At 34.4% G+C, this 13,964-nt stretch overlaps 1 long non-coding RNA gene across 2 annotated transcripts in view; it reads left to right on the top strand.

The window, feature by feature from the left end:
* LOC131381714 (uncharacterized) overlaps positions 1–9,594 on the top strand; it is a 128,772-nt gene extending 119,178 nt beyond the window's left edge. Inside the window, exons 2-3 of one of the 2 annotated variants that reach the window (XR_009210606.1) lie at positions 4,402–4,550; positions 9,462–9,594. This is a non-coding gene — a long non-coding RNA (uncharacterized LOC131381714). Of the gene's footprint in view, positions 1–4,351; positions 4,551–9,461 lie in introns of both variants that reach the window. The other variant, XR_009210605.1, reaches the window with a different exon arrangement.
* Positions 9,595–13,964: the final 4,370 nt, after the last annotated feature.

Below are 13,964 nucleotides of genomic sequence, written 5' to 3'. Positions count from 1 at the left end.
CCCTTCCCTTCCCTTTCCTTTTTTTCCCTTTCTTCCTCCTTTCCCTCGTTTCTTTCTTTTTTATTAATAAACTGCTGACAGATTTTGTTTTTTCTCAGAATGGCTATAACGTTTTCCATTCCCATCAGCATTGCATGAATGACTTTGTGCAGATCTCTGCCGTAATGTGTTACTGCCACACTTTTGTTGTTGTTGTTGTTATTCTGTTGGTAGGTAGGGATATCTCATTGTGTCTTTAATTTGCGTGTTCCTAATGGCTAATGATTTCCAACATCTCTTCATGTGCTTATTTTTGACATCTGTATATTGTCTTTAGTAAAATGTCCGTTCATGTTCTTTGCCCCCTCATTTGTTATTTTGTTTAATTGATATATTTACTCTTGAGTTTTAAAAGTTCTTTGTATATTCTAGATATATCCTGTGATAAATAAGTATTTTCCAAATATTTTCTCCCTGTGTGTAGTTCTCTTTTCATCCTCTTTCTATGGGCTTTTACATAGCAAATTTTATTTTTGATGAGATCCAATTTATGAATTTTTTATGGACTGTGTCTTTGGTGTAAACTCTCACAACCCTTTGCCTAACGCTAGGTTCTAAAGATTGTCTCCTATGATTTTTCTAACACTTTATACCTATGCATTTTAAATTCAATATTATGATCAATTTTGAGTTGATTTTCATATAAAGTTTGATGTGTACGTAAAGGTTAATGTCAAGGTTTCTTGTTTATGGATGTCCAATTACCTTGGCATCACGTGATAAAAAATCTATTCTTCCTTATTTGAATTTCTTTTGCACTTATGTCAAAAATCAATTGGGCATATTCCTGTGGGTCTATTTCTAGGATCTGTATTCTGTCTCACTGACCTATGTGCTTATTTCTCTGGTAGTACTATAACTGTTTGATTACTGTAGGTCTCTAGTAAGCTGTAAGATAAAATAAAATAATTCCTCTCATTTTATTCTTCTTTGTAAAGGTAGTTTTAAATACTTTAAGGCCTGTGCTTTTACATGTAAATTTTAGAGTAAGCTTGTGGAGGTCTACAAAATAATCTACCTGGGATATTAAACTATAGATCATTTTTAAGAATATTGATGTCTTTTTTGTTTTCATCCATAAATACACTACATCTCTACATTTACTTAGGTTTTCTTTGATTTTATTCACCAGCATTTTCTAATTTTTAGCACAAAAATCCTATACATGTTTTGGCAAATACATTACCTATGTATTTCATTTTCCTTAAAGTAGTTTTTTATGGTTTTGTGTTTTAGTTTCATTTTCCAAGTGCTCCTTGTCAGTAAGTAGAAATGTAATCAATTTTAGTGTGCTGACCTTATATTCTGCAAATTTTCTGAGCTCATTTATTATTTTAAAAATGTCTTTTGTGTGTTTTGTTTTACATGCTTTTGGATTTTTACGTAGACAATGATAATGTCATCTGCAAACAGAGACCGTTTACTCCGTTCTAATCAGTATGCTATTTTCTCGACTTGCCTTATTGCAGAAGTTAGAAGTTTCAGTATTATGTGAACAAGAGTGGTGAGAGCAGACACTCGTGCCTTGTTCTTGATCTTAGGGGAAAATGTTCGTTTTTTACCACTAAGTAAAGTGTTACTTGGCAGATATTTGTAGGTAGCCTTCATCAATTTGAGGAAATGTCCCTATAATCATAACTTACTGAGAATAGTTATCATAATAGGTATTGAATTTTGTTAAATGTGTTTATTGAATTAATTGATGTTTGTTCTTTAGCTTTTTGACATTGATGTGAAATAGATTGATTTTCAAATACTGAAGCATTCTTGTATTTCTGGCATTTTTATGTTATCCATGTAACAAAATTGCACTTGTATCTCTTACAGTTACACAAAAATTAAAATTCTATTTATATATTGCTGAATTATATTTACTAATATTTTGCTAACAATGTTTGTGTCTCAGTTCTTGATAAATGTTTTTCTGTAGTTTTATTTTTTTTTTGTACTCCTTTGGTTTGGGTATCAGTGTAATCCTAGCTTCATGTGCTGAATTGAGAAATATTTCTTCCCTCCTATTCCACTCTTCATTAATTGTTAGATTGAGTTTGCCAATGAAACCCATTTGGTTATAGATTTGTTTTTTGTAAAATTATGAATACAATGATTCTAATAGTTATAGGAATATATAATGATTCATAGTAGCCACTTGTCATCCTTTTAGTGACTGCAGTGTCCGTAGTAAATCCCCTATATAATTTCAAATTTTGGTAATTTGCATCTTTATGTCTTATCTATTTCTCAATGTTTTGTCAGTGTTGCTCAAATGTTACCAATTTTATTGATTTTTTGAAGAAATCACTTTTTTTTTATTTCTCTATTACTTTTCCAGTTTTAATTATATTGATCTGGCCTATCCTTGTTTATTCCTTTAATCTGTTTAATTTGGTTTCATTTTACTCTTCTTTTTCTACTTTGGAAGTTAAGTTATATTATTGATATGACTCTTTTTCTAATTTCTAGTTGATTATTTGTTCTATCATTTTTTTCCTCAGGACAGATTTAGCCACATTTCATATGCCTTTATAAGTTGTATTTTCAATTTCATTTTATTTCTCTGTATTTTTTATTTCCTTTGAGACTTTTTTTTACCTACGGAGTATTTAGTGTGTTTAATTTCCACAAGTTTAGAAATTTTCCTGTTTTCTTCAAGTTACTGACTTTTATTTTGATTCTATTATGACCAGGGAACATGCTGTATATGTATAATTTCAATTCTTTTAAATTTGTTGAAGTTTGTTTTATGGTTCAGATAAGACTTATTTTAGGAAATGGTCCACATGTACTTGAGAAAAAAAGGTGTATTATGCTGTTTCAGGTGCATGAATCTACATATGTCCGTTGGATTCAACTTGTTGATTGTGTAGTTCAGTTCTTCCATATCTTGCTGATTTTCTTTTTTTTTTTTCCCCCTTTGGTTGCTAAGAGAGGGGTGTTGAAGTCCCCAGCCATAACTTGGTTTGTCTACTTTTCTTTCACCATTTTGGTTAGTTTGATTGTCATATTTTGAGGCTCTGTTGTTAGTTCTTTAAATATGTAGGATCATTAGGTCTTACTGGTGTACTCATTTTATCTTTATGTAATGTCTCTCTTTGTTGCTAGTCATTTCTTTACTGTGTACTTGACTTCATCAGATATTAAATATAACCACTCCTACTATTTCTGGATTCATGTTTTCATGGTATATTTTTCCCATCCTTGCTTTCAACCTGCTTATATTATTAAATTTGAAATGTATTTCTTTTTAGCAACACATAATTGTGGTTTACATTTAAGGTAACTGATATGTTAGTACTCGAGTATACCATTTGATCATTTTTGCTTTCTGTTTCAGTCCTCCAGTTCATATTTCACTGTTTCTTATGTCTTGCCTTCCTGCAGTTTATCTTGAATACTTTATTCCATCTTGATTTATTTATAATGTTTTTGAGTGCATGTCTTTGAAATTTTCTATATTTGTTGCTCTGGGTATTATAGTATATGTTTGTGACTTATAATGTTCTACTGGTATCAGCATTTTACTACTTTGAGTGAAGTGTGGAAACATCACTTTTATTTGGGTAACTTTACCTTCCCACCTTTCAAATTCTATTTTCTTGAGTATGAGATGGTGTTTTTTTTTTTAATCATCAAGTATGTGTTACAAAACTTATGAAGAAAAAGATAGACCTATGTATTCATAGGTCTGCTCTTTTCCTTACTCTTCTCACCCGATTCTTCAAACATTTTATACATATTAAGTATTATGATTTAGGGACATTCCTGTCCAGAAATAAATAGTTGGCCTACATTATCTCATTATCCTTCTATCAGTACTTCTCTTAAGTAATACATATGAAGCACATAAAACGGTGTCTAACACATAGAGATTAGTAAATGTATGTCTCCAGGTTTAGCTTCTGTTCACTATTTGATCTTCTTTACCACATTTCATTTTTATACATTTTATATCACCAACATTAAGCCATGTTCTAATATACAATTATGTCATACTTTTCAATGTCATGTTTATATAAATTGTTTTTGTATTCTACAAATCTTTTCCCATCTGACAATTTCTTGCTCATCTTTCAAGATGATTTCAAGTGTCACACCATTTATCTTAATATAGGTAGTATATTAAGAGCAATCCACATCAGGCGACAGAGTGAAGCAGATGTAACAGAAGTTTAATCATTTCATTTTACTGTGAGACAGCTCTGATGGGCAATACTAGAACTTCCCATTGGGTTGATTAATGATTTGTTGATGCTGCAAAGAACTTTGATTTCTTGATGTTACAAATTTTGTTTTCTTTTTCTACCTTTTATAGATGTTGATCTCTAATAAACATCTTGTACCCCTAACAACTTCTGTTTCCAGAGGGCCCAAACTGTGACAAAGAATGTCATAAATGCAGCTAAGTGATTTGCATTTTATGCAGTGAAACCAGGTGTGCAAACAACTAGTACATCAGAAAATTCAGCAATCCAGAATTCCGGTTTTTCAGAAAAGGGCAATAGCAGGGCCAGGTAAGCATGATGAGTACATGAGGGCTCAGGAATCAAACTAGATTCTAAAGCCTAAACATGATCTCTACAATCTCCCAGGTAGTAAGATTCCAATATGTTTCACCTGTCCTATGATGATAGTAATGTTGGTAGGATAAGAATAGACAAAAAATTTAAAAAAATCAAATTTACCTAAAAAAGAGCATTTAGACAGAAAGTATAGTTAATTATGAACTGTCTGGCAAAAAAGTAAGTTACATATACAAATATAAGTAAGCCATTGATGATTCTTAACTCGACTGATGAATCTGCCTATGGTGAGCATGCCTGTCTTTGGATGAGGACAATTGAGGTCAGGCAGGAATGGGCACTAAGGAATAATAAATATGTTTTTCAGTCTGTTTGAAAATGACATTTTATAAAATGTTAGTTTTTTGTTTGTTTGTTTGTTTTTTGTGCTTAAACAGCATAAATTTATTTTCTCACAGTACTGAAGGCTAAAAGTCCAATATCAAGGTCTGGAACATATGGTTTCTTCTGAGGCCTCTCTCTTTGACTTCCAGATGGGTGCTTTCTCATGGCCTGACATGGTCCTTCTCTCTGTGCATACATACCCCAGTATCTCTTTGTGTGCCTAAATTTTCCCTTTTTTAAGTACACAAATCAGATTGAATTAGAGGCCCACCCTTTCAGCTTGATTTTAATTTAATCACCGCTTTAAAAATCCTCTCTCAAAATACAGTCACATTCTGGAATATTGAGGGTTCGGGCTTCAACATATGAAATTAGGTGAGATGCAATTCAACTCATAACACAATCTATTTAGAGATCACTTTTCTTCCACGCCTCTTGGTTACTGGACATTAGACTTTAGCTAGAATACACAACACACAACACAAGAAGTAATACGAAGTATGTCTTTTCATGTTTTAGTAATATATCAGAATTTTCTGATCAATAACCTTATTATTTTAATGAATGCAGAAACGAAAAATATAACGTAACCTTAGTGTTAGTGATGAGAGCTATTTCAGATTAGACCACTAAATTGATATATGTGTTATAATGTATAATGTGTTATGAATACCTTTATTAATTTAACTTTGTAATTTACCAGTGCCAATTTACACAATGCAAGCCATCGTAGAAGCAAATACCATTCTAAGTCAAAGGTTGAGGAATTATAACATTCAATCCTAGCAAACACAGATTTTATTCAATACTAGCAAAATAGCTGCTGATTGATACTTTTTTTAACTTTTAAGTTCAGGGGTACATGTGCAGGTTTGTTACATAAGTAAACTTCTGTCGTGGGGGTTTGTTGTACAGATTATTTAATCACTGAGGTATTAGACCTAGTACTCATGAGTTATTTTTCCTAATCCTCTCCCTCCTTCCATTCTCCAAAATGTCCTAGTGTGTATTGTTCCCCTCTATGTGTTCATGTGTTCTCATCATTTAGCTCCCACTTGTAAGTGAGAACATATGGTATTTGGTTTTCTGTCCCTGCATTAGTTTGCGAAGGATAATGGCCTCCAACTCCATCCATGTCCCTGCAAATGACATAATCTTGTTCTTTTTTATGGCTGCATAGTATTCCATCATGTATATGTACCACATTTTCTTTATCCAGCCTATCATTGGTAGACATTTATGTTGATTCTATGTCTTTGCTATTGTGAATAGTGATGCAATGAACATACATGTGCATATGTGTCTTTATAATACAACAACTTATATTCCTTCAGGTATGTACCCAGTAATGGGATTGCTGGATTGAATGGTACTTCTGTCTTTAGGTCTTTGAGAAATCATCACACTTTCAAATGGCTGAACTAATTTACACTCCTCCCAATAGTGTATAATTGTTCCTTTATCTCCACAACCTCTCTAGCATTTGTTATTTTTTTACTTTTTAACAGCCATTCTGACTTCTGAGAGATATTATCTCATGATGGTTTTGATTTTCATTTCCCTAATGATCAGTGATGTTGAGCTTTTTTCATATGATTATTGGCTGTATTTAGGTCTTCTCTTAAGAAATGTCTGTGCATATTCATTGCACACATTTTAATGGGGATGCTTTTGTTGCATTTGCTTTTGGCATCTTCATCATGAAATCTTTTTCCACGCCTATATCCTGAATGGCTCATGGATAGGAAGAATCCATATTGTTATAATGGCCATACTGCCCAAAGAAAATTATAGATTCAATGCTATTATTTTTAAACTACCATTGACATTCTTCACAGAACTAGGGAAAAAAACTATTTTAAAATTAATATTGAAACAAAAAAGAGCTCAAATAGCCAAGGCAATACTAAGCAAAAAGAACAAAACTGGAGGCATCATCCAATCAACTTCAAACTGTACTACATGGCTACAGTATCTGCGTAGATCACTATCTGATCTTCAACAAACCTGACAAAAACAAGCAATAGGAAAAGAATTCCCTATTCACTAAATGGTGCTGAGATAACTGGCTAGCAATGTGCAGAAGATTGAAATGACCCTTCCTTTCATCACATACAAAAATTAACTTAGGATGGATTAAAGACTTAAATGTACAACCCAAAAGTATAAAATGTTAATCAGCATATTGATTGCATATACTGGAAGAAATAGGATGCAATTTTAATCACCATGTTGTTAAGTAGCATTTTGGATAAAGAGGAAGAAAAATGCACTAATGTTTAAAATAAGTGCAAAATGAAATAGACTTTAGCATTTGTTTGGAATAGATGTAAGGGAAGAAGAAGCATCGTATGTTGGGGTTATAAAACAAAAATAGGAAAGTTAATGATGAGAGATGTTATGAAATAGAGAAGTCGATGAAATCACTTGCTGTAAGTGTTTAAAGCATATATGTTATTTTTTTATTTCAATAGGTTTTTGGGAAGCAGGTGGTGTTTACTTACATGAGCAAGTACTTTAGTGGTGATTTCTGAGATTATGGTGCACCCATCACCCAAGCAGTGTACACTGTACCCAATGTGTAGTCTTTTACCCCTCACCACACCCTACCCTTTCCCCTTAGTTCCCAAATTCCAGTGTATCATTTTTATGCCTTTGCATCCTCATAACTTAGCTCCTACTTATGAGTGAGAACATATGATGTTCGGTTTTCCATCCCTAAGTTACTTCACTTAGAACAATAGTCTCCAATTCCATCTTGGTTGCTGTGAATGCCATTATTACTTTCCTTTTTATGGCTGAGCAGTATTCCATGGTATATCTATATATCTATATCTTTATATATATATATAAAGATATATATGTAAAATATATATAAATTTATAAATATATATAAAATATATATAATATATAAAGATATATATAGATATATAAAGATATATATAGATATATATCTATATATAGATGTATATAAAGATATATATAGATATATATAAAGATGTATATAAAGATATATATAGATATATATAAAGATATATATATCTATATATAGATGTATATAAAGATACATATATATATCTTTATATATATGTATCTTTATCCATTTGTTGATTGATGGGCATTCGGGCTGGTTCCATAGTTTTGCAATTGCAAATTGTGCTGCTATAAACATGCATGGCAAGTATCTTTTTTGTGTAATGACTTTTTTCCCTCTGGGTAGATACCTAGTAGTAAGATTGCTGGATCAAAAGGGGGCTCCCTGGAAGCCAAACTGTAGTGATTGTTTTTATCTTTCTGGGTCTAGCCACCCAGTGGAGCTACCAGGCTCCAAGCTAGTACTGGGGAGTGTCTGCAAAGAGTCCTATGATATGATCCATCTTCAGGTCTTGCAGCCACAGATACCAGCACCAGCTCCCATGGAGGTAGCAGAGGAGTGAAGTGGACTCCATGAGGGTCGTTGATTGTGTTTTTGTTTAATGTGCTGGTTTTGTGTGGGTTGGCCTCAGCCAGGAGGCTGAGGTCCTACAGGGACCTGTAGTCCTACAGGGAAGATGCACATTTGCCCTAGGGAAACCTGGTTAAGTATTCAGGTTTCTCAGGCAGGGGACAGGGCCATAGAACCCTCAAGAGATTATGACCTTTGTCTTCAGCTACCAGGTTGGGTAGAGAAAGACCACCGAATGGGTGCTGGGATAAGCATGCCTGAGCTCAGCCTCTTTTTGAGTGGGGCCTGCTGCAGCTTCTGTGGGAGATGGGGGTGTGGTTCCCAGTCCAATGGAGTTATATTCCCAGGGGCAGTATGGCTGTCTCTGCTGAGTCATACAGGTCACCAGAGAAGTGGGAGAAAGCCACAGTCACAGGCCTTACCCTGCTCCCACGCAGCCCCCCGTCCTAAAGGCTGGTCTCACTCCCACTGTGCCCCTCGTTTCAACAGCACTGAATCTATTTCCAGTCAGCCAGTGACCAGGCCTGAGTACTTGCCTCAAACTATAAGCCTCCCCATTGAGAAAGCAAGCCAACTCACAGTTTTTTGGTGTCTCAAGGAGCCTAGTTCCTTCAAAGGGTCTGTGGATTCTCTTGGCTTTCCTTGTGTGTTCCTGAGGTAGTTCTTGGAGCAAAAGTTCATGATGTGAGTCTCCACATACTGCTCTGTCCACCTGAGCAGGAGCTGCAAGCTAGTCCTGCCCCGTCTGCCATCTGCTCACTCACCCCATACATATTATTTTTAACTCATCTCTGTAGGATGTATCCCAGAGTCCTGAATGTATTGAGTACTTAACAAATAAATATGTGTGTTACAATAACATTGATACATCCAAGCCAAGCCATCTAGTTGAAGGTTTAATATATGGTTGTTATTAATGTAATATATTAGCAGTTTGAGCTAGAAGTAGACAGAAGTAGTTGTTCATGTCATTACAGAGATAACTGCTTCTTTCACTTTTTCTCCTCTTGCCTTCCTCCTTTTCTTTTCTGTGTGTTTTCCCACTCCTTTTCTTCCTTCTTCTTTTATTTTAGAGAGAGAACTAAAATAATGAAGACCAGAACTAGACAAGTTATCAAGACGTACTCATTCCTTAGTTGATAAAGAACCTGTGCATGAGACAGTGATACATCAAAGAGAGAAAAACATTAAGCACTGAGAGGGGACAAACTGATGGATTCCACGGCAAAGTTTCCTGACACAATTCACCTCCAGAAATGTTAATGTTACTTAGTAGAAAAAAATAAAAATCTCCATGTTTAAAATAAAGGTTCAACTTAAATGACCCTATTAATCATGAAGAAAATTGTCTTTAAAATGGAGGTGTGTTAACCTCTGTGAGGTCTAGAGAATACCTGGGGTCCATATAACATAAGTTGGAATTTTTTAACATTATAAATCAAGATTAGTTATTAAAATTATGTTTTATCTTTTTACCTTGACAAATGTGTCAATAGAAGTCTTGAAACTGGGCACAAGTGTAGACAGATTGCCACTCAGAAATGGTGATACAAGGACAGCTGGTTTGCACCTCCTGGCTAAAGATTCCACCTTTCTTCTCTTCCTACTCCCAATTTCTGCAGTTACACACTTTGACCCACATTCCAAGTTTCTGTCACAACCTCAGAGAAACAACCATTCCCTGGCCACTCTTGCTATCCAAGAGGCTACCACATTCATGGTGTGCCCTTAGGGGAAGGGAGCCTGAGATAATGCCCACCGAATTACTGGAAGGAGGCTTAAGGCTATTTAGACCAGACATGCAAGATCCTGGGCATTTAGAACAAGAAAGGTTTAGGGGTGGCGTGCATAAGGCTCTGAGTGAGCAAGGACCCTTTGTTCCATGGCCTGCTAACTGTGTGGTAAGTAGGAGCATGGCTAAAATAGGGCCAGAGTGGGGTTCTTTTGTCTGTCTATGGGCAGCCTATGTGTCAATATACAAGTAAGATCTATACCACAGTTTGACTCTGTTATCCTATATACAGAATTTAGTTAGTGAATAAAATCTTTCTTCTTCTACATTCAAAAGCGTTGAATACAACTAGGACATAGAATATAATGTTTTTAAGAAGTAAATGTGTGCCCAGTTCCTTTGGCAAAATTTTGGGCCAGCTCAGCCCCTGTTCCCAGTGGGAATTACACAGATCTATTGAGAAAGTTCTCTAAACCATCTGGAGTGTTACAATGGCATTTACTTTCCTCTAATTTGCTCTCAGTGTGCCACTCAACTTTTTCTGTTCTCGAAGGACATCCCTGAGTTTTAAATTGGCTGTTTTCTTTCTTTATTATCAAAGACTAACATTAAGACAACACAGAAAATAATGTTGCATTTCAAAGCAACAGCTGTGCTGGTTTCAACAGTGCTTTATTAAAAGTCTCTAAGTTGTGTACCACATTGAGTTTTTAACTTTCAGAGAACAACACCAATTTTTATCCACTTCACCAGATTTTTAATGAGCAGTTTCTCCCCTGATGTCTGTGTCAGAGGATGGAGAGGTATGGTTTTTCGTTTCCGGCTGTTTCAATTTAGGAGATAATCATTATTTTGTATACTCTAACATCACTAATAAATCTGATTAGGGAAAATTCTGACACAAGAAGTGACTGAGTTGACACTGATTTTTAAAAGACATTGATAATTACTCTAGATTGATAAATCTCATCTGTTTCAACAACAGATGCTTTCCACTAGAAGTCCCACATCATAATTTATCTTCATTTTTCCTGCTGTATTTTTTACCCATCATCCTGTACATTCCGGAGTGTGTAGGAATAAATAATCTCCTACAGAACAAAGGGAAGAACAGCAGATTCAAATCTGAATCAAGTCATCAAAGGCCCTTAGACTGCACAGTGATGCAAAGCTGCACAAATCATCAGTCTAAATCTATCAGCACTTTCATGCTGTTTCCTCAATAGGAATAATTGGATGATTTATATTTCCTGCTGACTTTTCAACATGATTGTCAGTGCACAAAACAAATTGGTTTTAATAAGAACTTTTACATGAGCATACAGAAATAGAATGATGAGAGAAGTAAATGAAGGTTTTAATAAGTGTATTGATAGAGCCATACCAAAAAATATTCAAATAATTAGGGTGATTAAGCAATAATGAACATCCTACTTATTACCTTAACCTATTTCCAAATGTCTAAAGAATTTATTAATAAATAGCATACTGTCTTTAGAATAATGAGTCCCTTCTTTTTTCACCAGTGCTGAAATGTTACACTGATGATAGTGAAAACTAATCATACTTGAAAAGGTTAAAATGCAGACCCCACACATTTATCTAAAATGCATGTTTTATTATAAAATAAGTCCTCAATAGATAACACTTTACTAAAATATGTGATTTTAATTATTTTTTAAAATTTTGTTCTGGAACATATTTTGAAAAGAATAGCAAATTGTAATAGCTACAAAACTAATTGTTGTTTTATTTTGGGGAGTGGATTGATGGAATTATGTAAGGTTTGAATTGAATAACTTTGATTTTGTTTTACGAAGATTGCAAATGCTGACAGAAATATCCTGCCAAATAGAATTTATAATATTATGTTTGAAGTACACAACATTGTCATGGAGGGGAGAGATTGGGGTCACCTGCATAGAGCCTTATCTATGACTAAGAGGGAGTGGTTGCAGTGAAATCAAATACATGAAAAAAAATAAGTGAGGGTTGTGAAGTGGTTGGGTCAAATTGGGGAACCCTTTGAAAGCCAGATAAAACTTAATATTACGCTTCATTCTGTGCATAATATTGTTAGTAAACAGTGAGAAAAAATGTCAAAAAATGTCTTCTCAGTACTGTTAGAGTAAGATTGACAAGATAAAATGAAATCACTGAGGCTTTATTTGATAAGCTTTATTTTCTGTATCTCTTAATAGAAAACAGTTTAGTTGAACTGTTGTGGTTCAACAATAATGTGTGGTTTAGGCCTGCTGAACTTCTGTAAAGTTGAAAATCTGCATGTAACTTTTGAGTTCCAAAAAAACATAACCACTAACAGCCTACTGTTGACCAGAAGCTTTACCGATAACATAAACAATCAATTAACACAATTTTGTATGTTACATGTGTTATATGCTGTATTCTGACAATACATTAAGCTAGAGAGAAGAAAGTGTTACGAAGAAAATCATAAGAAAGAAAGAATATATTTACTATTATTAAGTGGAAGTGGATCATTATAAATGTCTTCATCCTTATTGTCTCCATATGAATAGGCTGAGGAGGGGTTGGTCTTGCCGGCTCAGGGTGGGCAGATGCAGAAGAAAATTCACATAAAAGTGGACCAGCGGCCGGGCTCAGTGGCTCCTGCCTGTAATCCCAGCACTATGGGGGGCTGAGGCGGGTGGATCACGAGATCAGGAGATCGAGACCATGCTGGCAAAACACAGTGAAACCCCGTCTCTACTAAAAAGTACAAAAAATTAGCTGGGCGTGGTGGCAGGCACCTGTAGTCCCAGCTAATTGGGAAGCTGAGGCAGGAGAATGGTGTGAACCCAGGAGGCGGAGCTTGCGGTGAGTGGAGATAGTGCCACTGCACTCCAGCCTGGGCCACAGAGTGAGACTCCATCTCAAAAAAAAAAAAAAAAAAAAGTGGACCAGTACAGTTCAAATCCTGGTTGTTCAAAGGTCAACTGTACGTTGCTGTTTCATTTTAATTCTTTAAAACCTCATGTTATTAGCAGATAAAAAGGATGGTAATGGGGTACAGAAGTTTGAGGATTTTTCTATTATTACTAGAATATAGAATTTTTTATATTACTATATTACTAGATAATTTTTCTATATTACTATATTTTATATTATCTATAATATAGATACTACATGTAATAATATATATCATTAAATTCTTTGTAAAATTCCTTTTTAAATATTCTTATTTAATAAGATGCAAATTATTGCATTAATATATTAGTTTCTTATTTTGACATTTTAAATTTAAATGGAAAAATACAGTTTGTCAGATACTACAAGCAGGGGGTCACCAGTGAAATTTTAAGATCACGTCTCAATTTAAATTGGACAGTAAAAGAAAAAAACGATCTCCTCCTTATTATAAAAAGTTTTAACTTCTGAAAATAAAGTTCTGAACTTACTAATAGCTTGAACCCAGCCCTAGCACAGGGAGTGTGGTGAGGTATAGCTTTTGCTGCCTCCTCTCTTCCTTTGTGCATCTCTGAAACTTCAGTAGAGGCGAGACTGTGATCATAGCCAGGATGTGCAATCTGGAGTGGAGGGTATTAAAAGGATTTTTAGGAACAGAAGAGAAGTTGGCTTAACTGCCTGCAGGATCCTCAAACAAGCCAACATTTTTAAACCAAACTTTCATTGAACTTCTTATTTGCACAGTCCTCACCAATAAATGTACTAGGTAGAAAGAAAAGGAGGTTATTAAAATGAACAAGGGTCAAATGATCAAAAAACAAATGAATACTAATATGTAAGCTAATATTTCATATTTCATATATACCTATATACCTCCCCATATAGGTATACATATATACATGATATATATGTATGT

The sequence above is a fragment of the Hylobates moloch genome, unplaced genomic scaffold, assembly GCF_009828535.3.
Source record: "Hylobates moloch isolate HMO894 unplaced genomic scaffold, HMol_V3 SCAFFOLD_17, whole genome shotgun sequence".
NCBI lineage: Eukaryota > Metazoa > Chordata > Mammalia > Primates > Hylobatidae > Hylobates > Hylobates moloch.
Note: the sequence above shows the minus strand (reverse complement) of the source record. Positions and strands in the feature narration are given on the sequence as shown.